The sequence below is a fragment of the Arvicanthis niloticus genome, chromosome 4, assembly GCF_011762505.2.
Source record: "Arvicanthis niloticus isolate mArvNil1 chromosome 4, mArvNil1.pat.X, whole genome shotgun sequence".
NCBI lineage: Eukaryota > Metazoa > Chordata > Mammalia > Rodentia > Muridae > Arvicanthis > Arvicanthis niloticus.
In genome coordinates, this window is record NC_047661.1 from 19,966,825 (window position 1) to 19,989,416 (window position 22,592).

The 22,592-nt window shown below is 42.8% G+C and overlaps 1 long non-coding RNA gene across 3 annotated transcripts in view; it reads left to right on the forward strand.

Moving 5' to 3' along the window:
* LOC117707754 (uncharacterized) overlaps nt 1–22,592 on the forward strand; it is a 464,176-nt gene that overhangs the window by 400,752 nt on the left and 40,832 nt on the right. The window lies entirely within an intron of this gene.

Here is a 22,592-nt window from a genome sequence, read left to right on the forward strand (position 1 = left end):
TGTTGGCGCATGCAATGGACAGCTAATCGTTTCTGAGTTTCTGATGATAAAACAAATGTAACATATTATCCGTTTGTTTCCATGCAGTTTCACATACATTCAAACACAAGTCCGTTTGCAAGAAAACTCTCAAAAAGCAGAATTTGAAAGCTGCTTCTAAATTGCCCTGAGCATGATGTATACAAGCTTTCACTCCTGTTGGCAGAATTCTCATTCCTCCTGAATATTGCCAGGATGAACCAACGTGAAGGGACTAGCCTGTCTGCTAAGTGGGCAGCTGCGTTGGGCTGTGGCCGTGATTCTGTGCTTAGGAAGAGCAGTGTTGAACATCTTGTGATACAATAAGGAGCCATTTACACTTGCTTTTGTACCTCAACTATGTATTTCTTGCTTCTGTATTTCTTCTATGGCTTCTGGTTCTCAGAGTACTAAGGAGTTTCATCTTTTATTTGATATGTCGTAGATATTTGTCCTTGACTCTTTGAAAATTTGCTTTTTTGTTTGTCTTGTTTTATTGTTCAAGCAGGGTTTCTCTGTGTAGCCCTGGCTGTCCTAGAACCCACTCTATAGACCAGACTCAAGAGATCCTCCTGCTTCTGCCTCCTAAGTGCTAGGATCAAAAGTGTGCCATACCCACCTAAGAAGTATCTTTTTAAAAATATATTTTTATATTTTTAAATATATTTTTACATATATAAAATTCTTTACATATAATTCTTGCATATCTTATGACATCATTGCTGGAAAGCTCTTTCCTACTCTAACACTCTAGAATATTTAATTCCTTAAGTTTTACTATGGGAGTTTCTAAAGCTACTGTGCAGTTATCCTAGCCTAGAGAAGAAACCCACCCCACCTCCAATGCCATTTCTGTTTCCATCTCTCTTCACACTTTTTTTTTTTCTTCTCTTAGATAACTCCTTGGACCTCCTCCTAAACTGTTACTTGGAACACTTTGGAGGGGAAATTAAGCCATTCTAGCTAATGGACTCTTCTTCACAACTAGAACATGAAAAAGATAAGGCCAAGTGAGAGTACAGGAATGGTCATTAGCTCTCACAGCAGATGACTCTGTGACAAGTGTAACAACCACAACACCACAGCCAGGTAGGTGACTGACACCTGCCTTAATCTCACCTCTCAGGAGACCAAGACAAGAGTGCATAATTTCAAAGCCAGCTTAGGCTACCTAATTAGACCCTGTCTCATTTGGAGTGTACACATGCACATATACATATATACATACATACATACATACACACACACACACACACACACACACATGCGCGCGCACATGCACATAGAATGGGGAGGGTGTCCGTGATAAACTTTCAGCTCTCAAATGAAAATCACACCATTTTGGGAAACTTACTGACATGCTGAGTTCTCACATACATAGACTCCTCTAGTCAGCCCACTGTCATCAACATATATTGTACATTTAAATACTGGATGTGATAGACACAGCCCCATGAACTAATGTTTTCCAAACAACCTATGCTGTACAAACCCAGGTATGGGAAAAATAAAGAGTCAAAACCCAAGACATGCTGTAGATTTTAACATAAACCAACCTCCAGAAGTCCCTGCAAGAGTCACCAGTTACCTCAGGACAGTGTCTCATCCCTTGCTCCTTGAGCAGCACCAGATGGAGCATCCCGGGCCATCTGGAAAGGCTGTTAAAGCACCCCTTACCTCTCTAACAGTGGTTTCTAGAAAGCTAGCCTGTCTATAGGACTACTTGAATTGGAGCAGCTCACCAGAGACTGGATGAGAGAGTAAGCGGGAAAGCCCACTGTCCTCTGTGAAGCCAAGCGCTAAGGAGGTATACACATCCAGGACTTTTCTTCCAGGTTCTCACTAACAGCCAGTTTTGAGATAACACTCTTTTGTTCAGGAATGCTATCATTTTCCTATTCAATTATTTTCCATCTTGATTTCTTATACAACTGACAAAACCTCTTTGAACTGTATAATGCTAAGAGGATAAGGGGTGCCCAAGTGAGGCTGTTTGCAGATGGCTGAAACGGAATTTGTGTCTCAGATCACCGGCACTCCAGAGGTCCCGATGTACCTCATCTCTTTCAAAGGCATGTAACCATAATGTCACTTCTAGAACACTACAAGTCCCTCTTAGGGAGCACTCTGAGCAGAGGAGATTCTGCAAAAGATGCACAGCAGAAAACACTTTGCAGGACACAGTGTGCACACCTCGGTGGACACACTGGGAACTAAAGCAGTCAGATCTCTAGCATGAGAGGCCACTCCAGCCTACACAACAAAGCCTCCTATACACAAATACATACATTTAAAAATGTTAATGTTTTATCATTTTTTAACAAAAATATAGATAACAAAGTAGATAGTGTACTTGCCACCACACCTGACAACTTCAGTTCAATCCCAGGATCCTCGTGGTAGCTAGAGAGAACACTCTTCCAAGTTATCCTCTGAACTCACACACACTCACATACACACACACACTAAAAACATAAATAAACTTTTTTTTAAATAAAGAACAGTTAAGGGATAAGTAGCTCAGCCATTAACAGCTCCTGCTTACAGAGGATCAAAGTTTAGTTCCCAGAACCTGCACTGGGGAGCCCACGATGGGCTGGAAGTCCAGCTCCAGTGAGTCTGGTGCCCTATTCTGCCATCTAAGGACTCCTGCACACACATGGTACACATACACATATATGTATATATAAAACTAAATCTTTTTTTAAATGTAAAGAATATGACTAGTGTAAAAAATGTGTGTTATAACTATGACATCTATGGTAGCATAATTTTCTATAGCAAAAGACTAAACAAGGCACATCTTTTTTCTTAAGATTTTTTTTATAATGTGTATGTGTTTTGTCTGCATGCATGTATGTGCACCATGTAGCTACCCTAGAACTGGAGTTAGAGTTGGTTGTGTAACATACAGTTGTTAGGTGGGTTCTGGTAGTTAAACTTAGATCCTCTACAAGAATAGTCTGTGCTCTTAACCACTAAGGAAAATCTCCAGTGCTTGACTCAAGTCTTGTGTGGTTTATTTTGAGTTTCATATTTTTGAGTCCCACCTGCAGAGGCAGCAGACTAATGAAATTTTAGCTGCAGTTTCTCAGTCTGCTGTCATCTTTGGTCCATGTGTCATCTCTCCTCCTCCTCCTCCTCCTCCTCCTCCTCCTCCTCCTCCTCCTCCTCCTCCTCCTCCTTCTCCTTCTCCTCTTTTTCCTCCTTCTCCTCTTCCTCCTCCTTCTTCTTCTTTTTCTTCCCCTTCCTCTTCCCCTTCCCCTTCTCCTTCTCCTCTTTTTCCTCCTTCTCCTCCTCTTCCTCCTTCTCCTCTTCCTCCTCTTTCTTCTTCTTCTTTTTCTTCCCCTTCCTCTTCCCCTTCCCCTTCTTCTCCTTCTCCTCCTCCTCCTGCTCCTCCTCCTCTTCTTCCTCCTCTTCTTTCTTTTTCTCCCTCTTCTCCTTTCCTCCTCTTTCTTCTCTCCTTTTTTCTTTCTTTCTTTTATTTCCCTCCATGTTCTTCCTATGAATATGTACCCACAAACCTGGAGACATGTTTTTAAATGTAAATGTACATTGCAAATGTGCATGGTTGTTTTATAAGGAAGTATATTTTCCATTTAGATCACTCATATCTTGTCACCTTACATTTTCTCCCAGGACTGAGTGTGAGGCTTCTCTACAGCTTCTTAATTTATTATTGCTCACCTGCATGGTATTCTGTAGCATGTATCCTCTGTAGTCAACTTATTAACTTAGCTACTGATGAACTCCTCAGATGGAGCTCACATCTTATCTCCTGTCAGTGGTCAATATATCCATAAATGTATTCCTACCAAACTTCTGCAGGATCTCTGAGAAACTTGAATGAGATTCTCTTTTGTATTTGGTGTGTCTTACTATTGCCAGCTTGCTTATAGATTATTCACAACAATGTAGCTGTCTCCTCTACCACACACCATCTCCAATACTGGTAATATTCACTTTTCTAATCACTGCCAGTCAAATACTTAGAAGGTGATATTTTGTTAATTTGCATCCATGCCTTTATAGTGAATGACAATTTTCATATATTTGCAATTTATTTACACCTCTTCTGCAAGTTACCTATTTGCCCTTGTAAATTTTTCTCTCTGGAGTTGTCCATATTTTAGCAATCTAAGAGTTTTATATAATTTGAACATTTTCCCTTATTGGCTTTAAACATTACAAATAGCATTTTCTTTTTGATGACTTTATGACCATTTATTAATTAAACATAATGGGCCTCATTATATTTTCATGCATGCTTATTAATACTATTGTATTACATTGAAAAATCCTTATTTTTCATGTAGCTGGGTCGATTTTTACTTTGAGTTCATTTCATTTAAGAACCACTTTGCTCTCCTCGGTCAGAAAAGCTGTAGTGACCATTTTCACCTCCAGCCATTGTCCTGTCACTAGGTGCTGGCAGCATTTATGACTCCAGAAGCTCAGTCCCTGCACTCAGCATTCTGTTTGCTTGGTCTGTGACATATTGTAAAGTCAGCAACATTGTTACCACCATGTTTCATGGCATGTTGACACTGGTGTATGAAAGACACATCTTTCCTATGTTCTCTTTAAGATATTTCCAGCTTGTGGACATCATATAAATGTTATTTTGTTCCTCAGATATCCAACAAAAGGACTGGGCCCTTAGCATAGTCACAGAGCTTGGCTCCTGGATCGTGAAGCCCTGGACTCAGTCCCCAGCATTGAAAACAAAATCCAGTTAGAACTATATATTGCAGTCACATTGGACTGTGCGTGTCTTTGCAATGTGCGGTACCAACCACAGGCAGAGTGTTTCTACTTTAAATCTTATTCCTATCCTTCTTTTCTCACTCATGGAAACAAAAGAATGAGGACTTGTGTTCCTTTCTTATAACTTTTTAAATGTGAAATTCTGTTCATTTATTTAGTGTGTTGCATCCATGCACGCATGTGTCTGCAAGCATTTGTGTATATGTGTGCATGTGCGTGCGTGTGCATGTGTATGTGCGTGTGCATGTGTGTGTGCGTGTGTGTGTGTGTGTGTGTGTGTGTGTGTGTGTGTGTGTGTGTGTGTTCCATAGCACCTCTGGAGACAGAGGGGGTTATTTCTCTCCTTATACCATGTGGGTCCCAGGGTTAGAGACATATTCTTACTTTGAAGGCTATCTCTCTGTGACCCTATTTCTTATCCTTTTAACATACAGCTCTAATCTTTAAAAAGTTCAGGAACGTGTAGTGGGCCACAGCTGTAGTCCCAGCCACCTTGGAAGCTGACACAAGAGCACTACTGGGGGGTCCAGGCCAGCTTGATCAGCACAGGAAGACCCTACCCAAACACAAGTAAAAAATAAAAGGGGGTCAAGTAGATAGAAGATACAGCTGTGCAGACTTCACTTTCAAGCAATGCTTTTCTCCTACCATCCCTAACGGGTGCGCTTGCAGAGATCACTGTGTGGTTAGGGTGTTAGGAGGGTGCTCTGGGTAAGTCCAAACCCTGGCCAGCAGATCAGCAAAACCTCCCAGAAGGTTTGAACTGGCTTTGGGGCACCTATGTTTTGTGCTCCCAGCAGAATCCTCAAAGATAGTCACACACATTTCAAAAATACATTTAAATGTGTGTCTCTATGTGTGTACACCATATTTAATATGAGATCTATCCTCTCTTTTTCCTTTTTCTAGACAGGATCACATGTAGCCCAGGCTGCCCTTGAAATTTCTATGTAGCCAAAGCTGACCTTGAATTTCTGATCCTCCCTTCTGGTCCACACTAATGCAAATAAACAATGCTTCAAAGTCTAAAAAGGAAGAGGAAGAGGAGGTCAGAGGGAAGTGTTTCCTTGACCAGAGTCATGCGTGTCCTCAAAGTGGTCCTCCCTTTACCCATTTCCTCTCGATTCCAGGAACTACTCCAGCTCTGCTTGTCCTCGGGGACATATAAAAATGCTTGTATTTTTATAATTGATCTTTAAAAAAAGAAAGAAAGAAAGAAAGAAAGAAAGAAAAAGAAAGAGGAATAGTTGCTTCAGAAGCTGAACCAAATGACCAGCTTGTCTTAGATCCTAAATCCCAAAGCATTTTATATATGTATAATATATATGTATATATGTGTGTGTCGTGTGTGTGTGTGTGTGTGTGTGTGTGTGTGTATGACAAAAGAGAAACTTTGGTTATAAAGATGGAATTTCACGGATAGCTCAGTAACCTGCTGACTTCCTCAATGTGAAGAAAAGATTGACCAGGCAGACACTGTCCATCGTGGGTTTTGAGACAGAAACTGAAACTCATTAAGTAGGTCTGGCTGGCCCATTGCTGGGATCACAAGGGTATGCCACCACACCCGGATGGTTCTACCCTTTGCTTGCAAGGCAAACGTTTACCAACCAAGCCGTCTACCCAGTCTGGAAATGCTTCTCTACTTCAGATCTTGATCACCCATGTGATCACTCTCCTACCTCCAAGTTCATCTTTTTTTTCCAAAACCTTACTTTTAAGGTTTTTTCCCCCTAGGATTTGTATCAGTGTTTGCCTGAGTCCATGTATGTATACCACATGGGAGCCTTGTTCCTGCAGAAGTCACAGAGGGCACTGGATGCCCCAGAATCAGTGCTATGGATAGCTGTGAGCCATTGTGCGGGTCCTCTGCAAGAGCAGCAATGCGCTTAAGCATGGAGACGCCTGTGACGCCTCTACCCTCAATTGCTCATCTCTGAGCTAAACAAGCTGTTTTCACTCAGTCGCAGCTATTTCTCTAATAATAGGTCGCCTTATTTCTCTAAGTGCATTAGTTCATTGCTATTTTCTCGTCTTTCTTCTTGCTAGCTTGGAAGGTTCTTCCAGGACACCGTCTTTTTATATTTTCTATATCTACTGTACAACTCTCAGCACATAGAAAACAACAAACACTTACTGTCTTAGAATTTTTGTTGCTGTGACAAAATCATGATCAAAAACCAAGTTGAAGAGGAAAGGGTTTATTCAACTTACACTTCTAGATCATAGTCCATCATTGGAGGAACTCAGGACAGGAACTAAAAGCAGGACCAGAACCTGAAGGCAAGAGCTGATGCAGACAGAGGTCATGGAGAGTGCTGTTTACAGGCTTGCTTCCCAGGCTTGCTCAGTCTGCTGTCTTATAGAACCCAGGACTACCAGCCTGGAGATGGCACCACCCACAATGAGCTGGCCCTCCTCCATTGATCACTAATTGAGAAAATGCCTTACAGCTGGATCTCATGGAGGCGTTTCCTCAACTGAGGCTCCTTTCTCTCTGATGATTCTAGCTTGTGTCGAGTTGACACACAAAAGCAGACAGTACACTTATAAAAGACCAAGTGTAAACATAAACCTTTAGATCCTTACTTACTCTCCACAGTCAGGTTTTTTAATATCTAGATTTAGATTTTAGGAATCTATCTAATATCTATTATTTTTTCCTTTTTTCTTGTTTGAAAAGAACAGGAAAATATTTTCAATCAACTTTTAGTATACAGGGTGGCTTAGTTTGAGTTTTATTACTGTGAAGAGACACCATGGCCAAGGCAACTCTTATAAAGGGAAATATTCAATTGGGGCTGGCTCACAGGCTCAGAGGTTCAGTCTATTATCATCACGGCGGGAAGCATGGCAGGGTATGGACAGGCATGGTGCTGGAGAAGGAGCTGAGAGTTCTACATCTTGATCCACAGGCAGCAGACAGAGACTGTGAGTCTACACTGGATGGAGCCTGAGCGTAGGAAACTTCAAAGCCTGCCTATATAGTGATGCCCTTCCTCCAGCAGAGCCACACCTCCTCCAATAAGACCACACCTCCTAATAGTGCCACTCCCTATGGCCAAGCATTTGAACACACGAACCTATGAGGGCCAAACCTATGCAAATCACCACACAGGGTATCAATATTTTGACAGTTACTACTTCAAGGCTTATTGGGAAACTTTCTGCCGTGCTGGGGACTGAACCCCGGGCCTCGTGATGTGAGGGGAGTGCTCTCTCACTGAGCCATATCCCTTCCAGACTTTCTCTATACATTTCCACTCCCAACTGGATGCATCTTGAATGAGCCCACAAGTTGGGCTCCTAATGAGACATCTTGGCAAACAAAAACCTACGTATACAGCTGCAAAGTTCATCTTAAATAGTTGTGTTCATTACACTGCAGCTGTCGTAAATGACTTGGAATGATGTGCAAGATGCAATAGTTCAGACAGGAAGTCAACCCGTATACCTGAAGAGTTGGCAGTGAGAAAGTGTGGAGGAAACGCAATGTAAAAGTCTCTTGATGAGCAGACCTTCGCTGCATGGACTGCATGCCTTGGAGTGAGTCAGGAAAAGAGTTGGGAACACTGCTTTAAAAGCTGCTGACTAGAAATGTGACAAAGCGGGAACCATGGGGAAAAGGGAGGTGCTCACTGTTTTAAAAGGCTTTTCGATGTGATTGTATTTTTGTTGGCTTTTTGCCCGCGACATAAGATGAGGGTGGTGTGCTGTCAGGCCAGCTGGCTGGGGAGGCAGAATGAGTGGAAGCTGAGCACAGGAGCCCAGGCGGTGTTTGGAGATGCTACCTCTCCTCGGGGCATCTGTGACTAACCACAGGCAGTGATGTTAGCATAAATGCAGCCTTGCATCACCACCCTTTCATGGTTTTCATGAAAAACACATCTGCTTGCGCTGTCTTTGCTATGGATATTATGGAGTCAGAGAATTAGCCAGCCTGCAGGTAAGAATGAAGAAAAGTAACCACACTCACAATGACACAGCTGAGGACAGGTGATGTAAGTGCGGCAGAAGTCGGCTCTCCATTTTCTGGGTGTTTCTGTCTAGTCTATTGCCTGGCTCCTGGCCCCATATGTGTCAGTTGCTTTCTGTGGAACAGAACTACACAGGTCCGCTTAACTCTCATCTTTCAAAGGAATGCAATACTGTTTCCATGTTAACACTGATAATAGTCCATATTGGTTAATGGCCTCCGACTTCCATTTAAATATCAAGTGGTGTGTCAAGTGGTGACATGCCTTGTGAGGCTGCCCTCTGGGAGGCTGAGGTTGGAGAATTATGAGTTCAAGGCCAGCCCTGACAACAACATAAACCCCTTTCTTTAAATGTTGGGAGTAGAGATAACTGACTGAATTTTTACACTACAAGGAATCGGCCTCCATCAACTGGGTATCAAGATGTGTGTCTGTCTGTCTGTCTTGTTGGAATGTGTGAGGGAGTCACTATTTATATGGCATATATAACATGAAGACAACTAACTAGGAAGGTCAAAATAGGGTTGAAAAGGAAGGTAAAAAAGAAAAAGTACAAAGGTCAGTATCTATCTACCTACCTATTTATCTATCTACCTGTCTATATATCTACTTACCATCTATCACATACTTATCTATTTATCTGTCTGTCTATCAACTACCTATCATCTATCATATACTAATTTATTTCTCTATTTCTCTATCTATCTGTCTGTCTGTCTATCAACTACCTACCTACCTATCTATCATCTATTACATATTTAACTATTTATCTATCTATCTATCAATGGATAGATCTATCAACTATCTACCTATCTATCATCTATTACATACTTATCTATCTATCTATCTATCTATCTATCTATCTATCTATCTATTTATCTATCCATCTCTTGTTTCATGCTACCCAGTCTGGCCTTGAACTCAGTAAGAGGTATGTAGCTGAGGTAGACCTTGAACCCCTGATCCTTCTGCATCTCCCTCCCATGTACTGGGATTACCGGTGTGTACCACTACACTCAGCTAGAGGGCAGGTTTCTGATAAAGTACCCTGTCATAACCTTCAGATCCTTCTTTTTATTGGTAACAAATGTTCAAGTCTACCCCTCACATTGTAAGATGCCTCCAAATCTTTTTAGCTGTATCATAGTAACGCTAATAAGCATTTATACTCACAACCACTCCCCATGATCCTTGATTGACAGAACATTGCAGAGTTCCTCAAGTGAGGCTTCAACACGGTGAAAACAAGCAGACTGCTATGATGCTGAAAACATTAAGGACCTGTTTTATGAACAGTGGACTATACCTCTAAGCTCTGTCCTGAGACATGCTAGTGATAAAGATAGAGAAGCTGAAAGCTGGGAGTTTTTTCAAATAGACTCAAGGAGCCTGCTATTAAACTACTGGGTTCAGGCCTCTTTCCTTTAGGACTACTTTATGGCTCTAAGCGTCTATGCTACTAAGTTCCTCTTCTACAAAAAAAGACTCATTAGGTATACTGGCACATGCCTTTAATCCCAGGTCTCAGGAGGCAGAGGCAAGTGGAGTTTGAGAGCAGCCTAGTCTACATATAGCAAGAGCAAGTTCCAGAATAGCCAGGGCTATGCAGAGAAACCCTGTCTCATCTAGGGAAAAGAAAATTGTGTGTGTGTGTGTGTGTGTGTGTGTGTGTGTGTGTGTGTATTCGTGTGTGTGTGTCTATAGGGAAAAGAAAATTTTGTGTGTGTCTATGTGTGCGTGTGTGTGTGTGTGTGTGTGTGTGAGAGAGAGAGAGAGAGAGAGAGAGAGAGAGAGAGAATGTGCTGACTTGATACATAGCAAGTATTTGTGGGCCAAAAGTCAGAAGCATCTATGGAGAATTTTATATGGAAATTTTCCTCATGTGGTAGAACAGACATGCTGCCTTTAGAATTGTCTCTTTAGTGTAATAATAATAAATATCAGTACACAGAAAGTTAATATCTAAAACTCTAATCTTAAGTCAGTTGTGATTGCATGCACTTTTAACTCCAGCATGAGGGAGGCAGAGGCTGGCCCATCTCTGTGAGTACAGGGCTAGCCTGGTCTACATAGTGAGTTCACAAGCTAACCAGAGATACATAGAAAAGCCCTATCTCAGAAACAAAAACAAAAAGACCCTCTAATTGTCCTCCATCACTGTTGCTCTCTAGCTAGTAGAACCAAAAAAAGGAAAAAATTAATTGTAGGAGATAACTCTATCACATATAGCTACCTATAGAGAGAAAGACAGGTGTCTGCAAAAGCTAAGGACTACATGGGTGTGTATCACTACTGATACAGAAGATACAAACATGGCTCCAGTCTGTTTCCTTTCCCCAAAGAGCTTATAACACAGAACTCAGAACTTTGAAGTAAACATTTGATGTTATTATCAGTCACCTATTTGTTTTGGAAGATCAATTTATGAGCCATTTATTTCAGATTTCAAAAAGCCAAAGAATGGGGCAAGCCTAGGACACACCCGGGAAAGATGGACCCATAGCCAGACTCTTCATGAAGGATGAGGAAGGCAGTGGGCTCATTGTGGGGACAGAAGATAACACAAAAGAGGAAAGGGATGTGGGCCAGCTGCAAACTGGGCACCCCAAAGAGCTGTGAAGCAGAACCCTAAAGAATGAACCTATTCCACCAAGAACAGAGTCCTATAAACAGGAAGAGGACATTTGTGGGCAGGGTGCCTGATGCTCACAATGCACACTGAACACTTCCTCACATGCTCCGGCATCAGGGGGTTGAGGACAGTGGGTCACTAGTGGGACCCCTTTGGGGATGAATGACCCTTTCACAAGAATCACACATCAGATATCCTGCATACCAGATATTTATTAGATGATTTATAATAGCAAACCTGGTTATAAATTAGCAATGAGATAATTTTATGGTTGAGGTCACCACAACATGAGGAACTGTATTAAAGGGTCACAGCAGTAGGAAGGTTGAGAGCCATTGGTCTAGCACAGTCACCCTGATATTTGCAGCTTCTGGTATGTTCCTTCTGCTTTAACCAGGTAGGAAAATCAATGCCCTCACAAAGTCCAAGTCACCATTAAATCATTCACCGTGCCATTCAGAAACTGATTTTCTTTCTTCTCTTTCTTTTTTCTGGATTTCAAAATATACCTAAATGGGACATTGAAAGGTATCAAATAAGCCTGCTTCAACAGGTTTCAAAACCAAACTTCGAGCTTACAATTTTTGTTGCAGCCCGAGGTGCCCCACACTTGGGGGCCAAAATGTCTCAGACCGCTCTGTCAATGTTGGAAACCCACACTGCCAAAAAGCCTTGGGGGCTAAATTGTTAGAGCCTGCACTGTCCCAAGCTGCTCTGGTCTGCAGGTCGGGGTTCAGCAAGAGAGAGAGTGAGGACAGACTTGAAGAATGGAGACCAGATAGAGTGTGATTCAATCCTGTTTATTCTTCAGTCTCTCTTCCTAGTCCAAGTCCCAAGTCTTGAGTTCCTAGTCCCTAGTTCCTAGTCCCTAATGCCTCCAAGTTCCAAGTTACTTCTTCCAAGTGCTAAGTGCCTAATACCTAATAATTTGTTTCTGAGTTCTCTAGTCCAAGTGTCTTCCTCCTCAATGCCTACTCTAAGTTGTACTGTACCTTAGGTCTTATCTCTAAATCTGATCTCTAAGTCATGCCCTTAAGTCTCGGCTCTAAATCACAGTTTTAAGTCTCACCTACCCAAGGGAAGATCCTGGTTATCTAAAACAAGATGTTATCAGAGTGTGCTCAGCTGTTGTAGGCTATTGTAATCAAATCTCTTGTCAGGGTATATGGCTCAAGATGGCTGCAAGGATGATAGCCGCCTTCTGTCAGCTCCCCACAAATTTTAAAAATATTTATTTTTCCAAGACTTATTCTCAGGACTGATGTCTATCTGTAGGAAACATCCCCTGTACAGCACCTAAACTTTCAGCTGGTCCCAAATCTTCTGTTTGGCCATCAATACCTCCTTCCTTTCTCCTTTCTCCTTTCTCCTTGTTCTTTTTCTCGACTTACCTTCTTCACTCTTGGGTTTTGTGTGGTTTGGGGTTTTCTCATTCTGATGGTTGTTTGAGGAGAGGGCTCTCTCTGTATCCTTGCTGTAGTCTCCAAGTGCTGAGAACACAGGCATGAGCCACAACAACCACCATGGTCATGTCTACCCCGAATACCTCCTCTCACCTCTGCCTACTCTTTCTAGATCTTTAGATTATGAGTTGGTGGCACAGTATTTTGCCATCATGACCCCATTAATAGACTATCCATCCTCCACAAGATATTCCTAAGAAAGAATAATATTGAACACATACAATTGTGACTAAAACAACTGTTTCATTTTACTGCCTATGTTTGAGAACAATTCTCACCCGGCATTCTTTACAGTTCCCTTTTCTTATATCTTACTTCATTTTTTAATGAACTCTCCATATTTATTTTTATTTTTTATCTTATGTGTATTGATGTTTTGCTGTATATATGTTCATGTACCACTTGCACACCTAGGGCCTGTGAAGGACAAAAGAGCATGTTGAAGTCCCTGGAACTGAAGTTACAGACCATTGTGAGCCATCATGTGGGTGGTGAGAGTCAAACCTCTGTAAGAGTAGCCGATGCTCTTAACGGCTGAGCCATCTCTTATGGTTTGAATGAGAATGTTCTTTATAGGCTCAGAAATGTGAATTCTTGGTTCCCAATTGGTGGAACTATTTGGGAAGAATTAGGGGGTGTGGCCTTGCTGGAGAAAGTGTGTTATCAGGTGGGCATTGAGGTTCGAAAGCCAACACCATCCCGAGTTGGCTCTCTACCCTGTGCTTTGTGGATCAGATGTAAGCTTTCAGATACTGCATCAGCACCGTGCCTGCCTGCTGCCATGATTCCCGCCATGATAGTAATGGATTCGAACTCTCTGGAACCATGAGCCCAAAATTAAGCACTTTCTTTTCCAGTCGTGGTGTTTTATTGTGGCAATGAAATGTAACTAGGACACATCTCTCCAACCCCTTCTTATATCTTTCTGTGACAATGTGGAAACTTTAGCAGCTGTGGTCTAGGCCACACTGCCTTTGGGATGGTGATTATGACCATACCATTCTTCTTCACGGTGGATAGAATCGATAGCACTTTTTTAATTTTTCTCTTGTATTTGCCTGAACGTACTAGACATACAGCCTCTGACAAAGGTAGCATCCCTTTTGTAGCAGAAACAAAAGAAGTGCGTAATCATGACACTGCATGTGTAAATGATAAGGCTTGACTAAACCACCCCTCTATTTGTTAGGGATAGTCCTGGTCTTTCAATAAGACATCACTGACCATCATCTTCCACCAGAACATGTACTTTGGAAGACAATCTTGACCCTCAGGGTGATGTAGGCCAAAAAATAACTTAACAGACCAAGGGGATCAGCTGTGAAACAGTACAACCCTGCCTCTGGTGGGTAAACTGTAGGCAGGTTGAACTTAAAGAGTAAAGAAGTCTTGGGTATACATAAAGTGTGTGACTTTAGTGACTGGGCTGGCACAGTATGAATTTCAGCTTTATTTGCCATGTCGATGCAGAATTCTAGTGCTGCAAGAAAAATGGGCAGATGCAAGTTTTAATAATTCAGCACCGCAGACTGTTAGAGTGATATTTTAAATGAATTTTTAATTTCTTATGAAGACACAATCAATTAATGCCAGAATTGTGTCATTTTAGCAAACACTACCTTTTTATCCCAAACCATGGCACCTTCATTTGCTCAGAGAACTGGTCGCTTGCTTCTTTCTTCTCTCACTTGCTCTGTCTTTACTTTCAAACATAAGCCCATACATGATATTTGCTTTTTAGTATAATACATACCCAAATCAGCTGCAGAAAAGATTTTAAATGTGTGTGTTTTTTTTTTTAAAGATCAGATCATTTGTTCATTTTTAGATAAAAATATAATTGCATTTATCTCAATTTTTTTCCAATCATTGGAACGCTAATTTTACTCTTTCTCAAAAGTGAAATAGCCAACAGTTTATGTAAGGTGTTGATAATTACCTACATTATTATACTGCTGTGACAGATGTTGGGGGAGAAAAGCCTGAAACGCCTACAGCTGTGCACCCCATGACTTCTAGTGCAGGCTCAACAGAAGGCTAGCAGATGTTCTGAACTGTCACTTTGCCTACATGGTTTTAAAGTCGGAGGGCCTGTTTTGGTGGAGTCTGTTTCAGTTTCACAGATATCCTCCCAATTCCTGTCTGTGACAGTTAATATTGGTGACGTCGATCAGTCAACCTGTTTTCCTTCTCCTTTGATAAATAGACATAAACATCAGATGGCCCATGGATTACTAAGCAGTCCGTACGTATCATTCTGTAAAATCTCTTCTTTAAACATGCCTTTGGGTTATCTGTACATGTGAAAGCTTGGGAAGAATCAGGAATTTTGCTAAAATCTTACACTCCTTGGAAGCAAATCATTTGACAGTTCTAGTGAGGGAAAAGTTGCATTCTTTTTCCTAACAAATAAAAGTATTTTTGCTCCACTTATTTCTCATTTAATAAGTCTGCTCAGGACAACTATTAATTCTGCAGCCTCTTCGAGTAAGGGAAGAGGACACTCGGGCTCAGTGCACAGCTGGTCAAGCCTGACCAAGCACTTCCTCTTTGCAGACAAACTTTCAGATCCTCCTTGCAGAATCGCTACCGTGTGCAGAGGCCATTGGTGTCTCATTGGCTGTTGCTCTTAATTTTAATGGGTCGGAATCCTTAGTACACTTGTCTAATAGTGTAAACCTTCTGCTAACAATCAGGTGTCTGGCCCACCCCATTTCCTCTCCATTCTGCATAGAAATATAACTCTAAGTAGTACATCTCTCTGGGTTTGTTTCTGAATTAGTCCCTACACTTAATTATGAGGAGGAGAAAGATGCCTCCTCCTCCTTTGTTATAAACTAAGCTCTCAGTAATCCCAAACAAAAGAGCCAGTTCTAGAAGATACAGGATTTGCTCGCAGGATTACGGTCTCATAGATAATGCGGTGCAGTCAGCAGACTCAAAGCTTTATTTTAATTCAAATAAGCTAGTAAACACACCATTGGCAAATCTGCCGGTGAGAGGAGCTGGCCACTGTTGCCACGCTGGCAAGTAGAGTGTAAAAAAATCTATTATACCTTGTTCACCATATGTTTAATTTTATATGAGATACAAATTAAACTCTCCAGAGTCCCTATTAAAATAACAATGTTTATTCTATATTTCACTGACTTAAAATAAGGGCTACCAACCTTGAAGGGCAGTTTTGATATAAGTTATCACCTTTGGAGTGCAGGGGTAAGTTCATAGAAAGCCAAACACTCTGTTGCCTTTCTGAGAAAATACAAACATTCTCTAGTTTGTAGTCCTTAATGAGGTTAGTTAGCAATCATATGCCCTGTTATTTCTGTATTTCCCTCCCAGACCGTTGGCTTCTAAGACTGGGACTTTAAGACTGATGCTTCTCAGAGTGTATAATCTAAATTCATGGAACTATGGCCTGGATCAGGGAAGCCTAAGAGAAGCGTGAGACTTGATAGCACGTGTGAAAGCCCTAAGTCTGAGACCCAGCACTCCATAAACTAGGTATGGTGACTCCAGCCTGTGACCCCCAGCCCTACAAAAAATAGAGGCAGGGAGGTCACAAGTTCAAAGGCATCTTCAGCTCAATAAAAAGTTTGAGGCCAGGAAGGGATATTTAAGATTCTATCTCAAAAAAAAAAAAAAAAAAAAAATTAACATAACCTGTAGGCCCAACTCTGGAGTTCAGGAAGATACACACACTGGTATATCAAGGATCCTAAGAAGATGCAGAATTATTGGACTATCTGAGCTCTAACCCCACATCCCAGAGGCAGACACAGTAAGATTGAGAAGGGCAACCTGGGCTGCAACGTGAGTACCACTCAGCCTGGCCTGCATAGTGAGACCATGTATCCAAAATACAACAAAGTGGTCAGGGGTCGGGGAGGGGACAAAGGGAAAGTCTGTCTTGCAGGGGAAAAGGGAAGGCAAGAACCTAAGTGTGCAGCCAGTTTCCTCCTGCGCTCACAGAGGCCAGCATCAAGGACATTTGCTTATGTCTGTTTGGACTCAGTCCACCGCACTCTAAAGACCAAACAGTGTTTCAGAATCAGGTGAGAAAGCCAGGGCTGTTTCCCAGCTCAGAAGCCACAGGCCTTTCACCCAGCATCTCCTTTTATGCTGTAGGGTATAGGGGACTAGAGTAATGCCAACTCCACAGGCTGTTTCGAGAAGTTGAGACAGAAGCTGCTGTCCCAACTCAAGGTTCCCTTCCTGTTCATCCTCAGGAAATAGAATGCTGTTTATTCTCCAAAGAGGAAGGGAGTGTTAGGATGTAGGGAGAAAGCGATAGAAACCTTTCCCCAGAATGTTCCTTTGGGTCATTAATCCCTCCTAGACAAACCCCACAAGAACACGCTTCTTTTCTGTCAGAGTCTGCCACAATAATACTTTTTAAGGACGTATTTACCGTTCATGTATGAGGCTGAGGTTGTGAGTGCATTGGTAGAATGCTTGCCTTGCAGGCACAACACCCTGAGTTTAATCCTTCGCACTGGCTTGCCTGAGTGTGGTAGTGCATACCTGTAATTCTAGCCCTTGGGAGATGAAGACAGAAAGATTAAAGTTTATGGTCATTCTCAACTTTATAGCAAGTTCAAAACTAGCCTTGACTGTCTGAAATGGCATCTCAATAACCACAAAGTACTAGTCAACAACTGTGTGAGATGGTATCGCAACAACCACAAAGTACCAGTTTCCCCAAGTCAACTGCCTGCTCTCGTGCCTGGAAAGGGAGGGAACACCATTCGGGTCCTTTCCAAACTTCTGTGCTCTGGGTCTGTGATGGTGATTGTGGGGCTGAATTCTAAGCACTTTGGCTCAGAAAGCTCAAGCTTGGTACATGGAACTAATAACTTGAGGAGTGCATAATGCAGTCTGCTGAGGGATGGGGAGAACCCCAGTTCCTCAGGCAGGAGAAGCAGAGTTAGTCTTGTTGCTCTTATTATTCTTTTAAAATTTTACTTCTTTTCATTTTGTATATGAATGTTTTGCCTGTATGTATGTATGTATCTATGTATGTATGTATGTATGTATGTATGTATGTATGTACAACATACACATGCCTCTTACCCATGGAGGCCAAAAGAAGGTATTGGATCTCTGGGAACTGGAGTTTCAATTTCCACCTGCCACGTGGGTGCTGAATATTGAACCCAGGTGCTATGAACTTTTAGCTGCTGAGCTATCTCTCCAGCCACAAAGGGGCTCAGAAATGTAAGGCTGTTACATACCTGCTTTGAGCAAGCCAACAATGTATGAGACTCTGTTTTAAAATAAATGAGAAGACAGGTCTTTTGAAATGGCATCAGTTGCATGAGTCTTGAGGTCTATCAAGTAACACTAGCATTGATACAGAAAGATTCAGTTTCTTTAGACAGCACAGCAGTGGCTTCCCTTCCCGTGGTTGGTACCAATGACACACTGGTAACCCATCCTGCAACCCCAACTTTCCCTCCAACCCACCATGGCCTCGAGTAACACTCAGATGAATTAATACATGAGTAAATTAAGAAACTTATTAATGGGCTCATAAAATGTGTCACATTTTAAACGTTTAATAGTTTTAATTAATATTCTTTACACATATTTTTCTTTTGAGACAGGCCTCCCTCCGTAGCCCAGGCTAGCCTCAGATCTGACAAGCTCACTACTTCAGTTCCCCAAATGGACTACTATGCACAGTTTAGCATCTACGCCTTCTATACAGAAGCAATAAAGGAAAAACCCTTAAGGAAACAAAAGAACATCAAAAAATGGCAGAAAATAAGGAAGAGATCAATATATTTGTTGATTGGTGTATTTGACTGTAATCATATTGTGGTATAGAATGAGTCCAACTAATTTATTTTTATTCTTTCATGTTTTATTTTATATTCATTTCTTTATTTACAATTCTAGTGGTTGGACCCAAGGCCTTGCACACACTAGGCAAGCTCTCTACCACAAGCTATAGCCGCAGCCCCTTTTGTCATATTTTGTTTGTTCTTTGAAATACGGCCTTACCCCTGTTCCTGCCTGGAACTTTCTATATAGACTAGGATGGTCTTGAATGAGAGGCAACATTGCATCCTGCCTTGCTCTCCCTCTCCTGAGTGGTGAAATTATAAACGTGAGGCGCTATACCTGGCTAAAAGGAATATTTTCAAATATACAGATAAAGCATATGGCTGTTTGTATAATCTCAGCCCATATATGAAAAGTATCCCTGAGGGAGACCACAGTGCAGTCCCCCAACAGCCCTTGTCTTTGCTAAGCCTTCCATGTTAGATTTCTTAGATTCAGGTTGTCTGTCGACACCAGAACTTCAGAGAGTGCCACAGTGTACCTTACTGAGCAAACAGCCTTCTTAGAGCCTACAGGCTTAACAGCTGTCCACTCCTCGTTCCAAGTCAGATTTACTGACCTAACCCCATATCTGAGGTAGCCAGTCTCTCCAGCAAGACTTTCCATCACAGGTCTTCCCTCTGGTGACTGTTAACCAGTCCTCCCTGGAGAATCCCAGGGCTCCTGTCCCCAAACCAGTCTGGCCACACTGTGCTCAGGGGAAGAAATATTCTAAAGTCATTTCAAAGTCTGAGCCTGTAGTCAGACACACACGCGCGCGCGTGCGCGCACACATACACACACACACACACACACACACACACACACACACACACACACACACACACACACACACGTTGAAGCAGCCCATGGGCCCACACAAGATTGTGAAAAACAGCAGCCTGAAAAGCTATAGCCTGCAAATGGCTTCTGCACCTTGGTAGAGAGGCTTCTTCTTTCCGATCTTGGCCAGGCCCTCAGGGGCCGCATAGGACTGGACCATAAACCAGATGGGTTGCTAAGGGAACCCAGCCTGGCCACCCAAAGCTCCACTTTCCAACCTGGGGGAAATTGGATAAGGCCAGCCATAACAGAGGCAAGACAGCCTAGAAGATCCGTGGTGGCTTGCAGCTCGGAGGGCGCTTAGCCTTTGAACAGTTGGATCCTAAGCCCTATCTTCTCCCAGGTGGTGTCTTACAGGGACACCAATAGCCTCCCTCCAGCCACCTACGAGTGAAGAGTAGCAGGAGGCCACGTTGTTTGGGTTTAGGTCCAAGAGAACACTTGGGTGGTGTCCGGCCCTTGGCATTTTAACAATGCTGACCTCCGGAAGTGGTTAGTCCCTTCCCTTCATGGCTTGCCAGGAGCCCTTCCTCAGGTGGGGGGTGGGGGCATGTCCAGAACAAGTAGCCAGCAGTATCACCATCACCATGTCCTGTGCAGGGGATACAGAGATCCCGGAACCCTACTTTCCCTGTAGAAAGCGTGGATGGGTGTTGAGCGCAGAGGGTGGATGACTGAGGGCTTCTGCCAAGGGAAGCTGACAGCTTCACAGGCTGCCTGTCTATAAGCTGGATGCCTTCTGTGCTGCTCCTGGACCATAAGGTTCTTGATCTTTCTCTACTCCTTCCCTCTTTCTTTCCTTCCTCTTCCTGAACGATTCCTGTTGAGGGCTAGCCACTACCATTCTGAAGAAACCTTACCCATTCTCCCCAATGGAAGATTCGTGGAACTTAGCCTAGGTACCAAAGAGCCCGTCTAAACACCCAGAGAGCAACTGCTGCTTCCCAAGCCTCTAGCATGGTTTCCGGTGGCTCTTGGCTCCAAATGGAGGCAGGGGTGGGGCTGGAAGACTAACCAGCTTTGTCCCTTACTATAGAAAGCCTCTCTTTCCTCCCTACCTCCTCTCCCCAATCCCTCCCTTTCTACCTTCCCTCTTTCCTCTCTACCTTCCCCTTCTTTCCTTCCCTCCCTTCCCTCCTTCCTTCCTTCCAAGTAGCTCTCTGCTGACTCCAGATTTCTTATCTGCAAAGGCCTTTGAGCCATCACTTGCTGGAGTATTTCCTCCCATCATTAACTAGCTCTATATGGACTTCTTTCTAGTTGAGTGCAAAGCCTTTGCATTAACCTTTTTGAGACTTCGGGTAACTTAGATTCTCTCTCTCTCTCTCTCTCTCTCTCTCTCTCTCTCTCACACACACACACACACACAGAGAGAGAGAGAGAGACAGACAGACAGACAGACAGACAGACAAGCATGTGTACACCTTTTTATTGCTTACAGGAGGTAGGGGAGACACAGCTAATTTTAAACTTCTTAGGGCTGGGACGGTCCAGACTCAACTTCTAAGATCCTCACAGACTCACCCTGAGCCGGAGCCTTAGGTCTAGTCTCAGATTCCTCAGTGGAGAGAGGTCATCAGCTTGAGTCTTTTTTCAGTTCATGTAAAACAGGGGGAAGCTTTGACGACATCCTTGTGTATCTAAATAGTGGAAACATAGGGAGAGAGGTACAATGGTTCACACTGGTCTTTCCAGTGTTAGTTGCCATGACAACGTGAGCATTCAAGTCACACTTGCCTTCTCTATCCCCAGAGTTACTGGAAGTGCTCCTACTGACTGTATGGTACTCCACCCACTCCCACAGTGTCACAAGTAGAAAATACTCACACATTTCATAGCCAATCATAAAGATCCCTCCCTCCCTGTGCACACATTCACATAGGCTCAGAGTCTTTTCTTGTTGGCAGCACTGGGGATTAAGCCTAAGACCTCATGCTTGCTAAGAGAAGGCTTTACCATCCAGCAGCCACAGCACCAGTTAGGCGTCACTTTTTTCAACCAGTCTTAAGAAACGCTTAACTTCATCTTTAATCCCAGCACTGGGGAGGCAGAGACAGGCAGATCTCTGAGTTCGAGGTCAGCCTGGTCAACAGAGTTTGCTCCAGGACAGCCAGGACTCCACAGAGAAACCCTGTACCAAAAATACCACCAGAAAGAGAAAGAGAGAGAGAAGGGGAATTAACTTTTTAAAGTACTGCCACAATTTTTATTCTTTTCAGACTTGTATTAAGTTGCTTATCTCAATAATTTATACAAAAAATAATTTAAGCCAGGTGTGGTGCACCCCTTTAAACCCAACAGTCTGGAGGCAGAGGCAATGAGGCCAGCCTGGTCTACATAATGAATTCCAGGCTAACTGGGGCTGCATTGTGAGACCCTGTCTCAAAGAATCTAGAAATTAAATAATTGAGAAATAAGCCCTACAGTGATTTTGCTGCCAAGGTTTTGTTTCTAACATTCATGTAACCATCCTCCCCAAATCCCTTGTGATATGTCTACTTGGAAACTGATAACAGCATTTCTTCCTAGAGGAAAAGAAAGAAGACAATGTCAGGTTTATTAAGGATCTGTTCAGGTGTCTTTTATTTGGGAGGTTTCTGGGAAGAAAAAGAGTAATAAGGGGGGGTGTGGAAAATTCACTGAAAACTTGGTTTTTAAGATGAAAGGCATTTTCATAGACTATTATCTTGCCCCAAATAACACGGACAGCACAAGTTAGGAGTGGTGACTGTGGCTCTGGACTCTTGCAGGCCTAAAGAGACGCACATCACCACACCACTTCCCTGCAGTGTCTCCTGTCCCAGTGTGGGGGCGCTACTCAGGGTTCATTCATGTTGGGTTTCCTAAGTGAGAGGAAGCAACTGGAAGAAAGGGAGCAGCTGGGCTGTAAGAGCCACCCTGAGAGATGGCACTGCAACTGGAGGTTGGCCATCAGTCTGATCCCGAGACCCTCCAGAGTCACAAGTAGCTAGGAATGAATCAAGGAGAGCTAAGAGTAGGATTCACTGAGTGTTAGAGACTGCCCTTTAACTGCTTCCTCTCAACCTAGGCTCCCAGACTAGGATT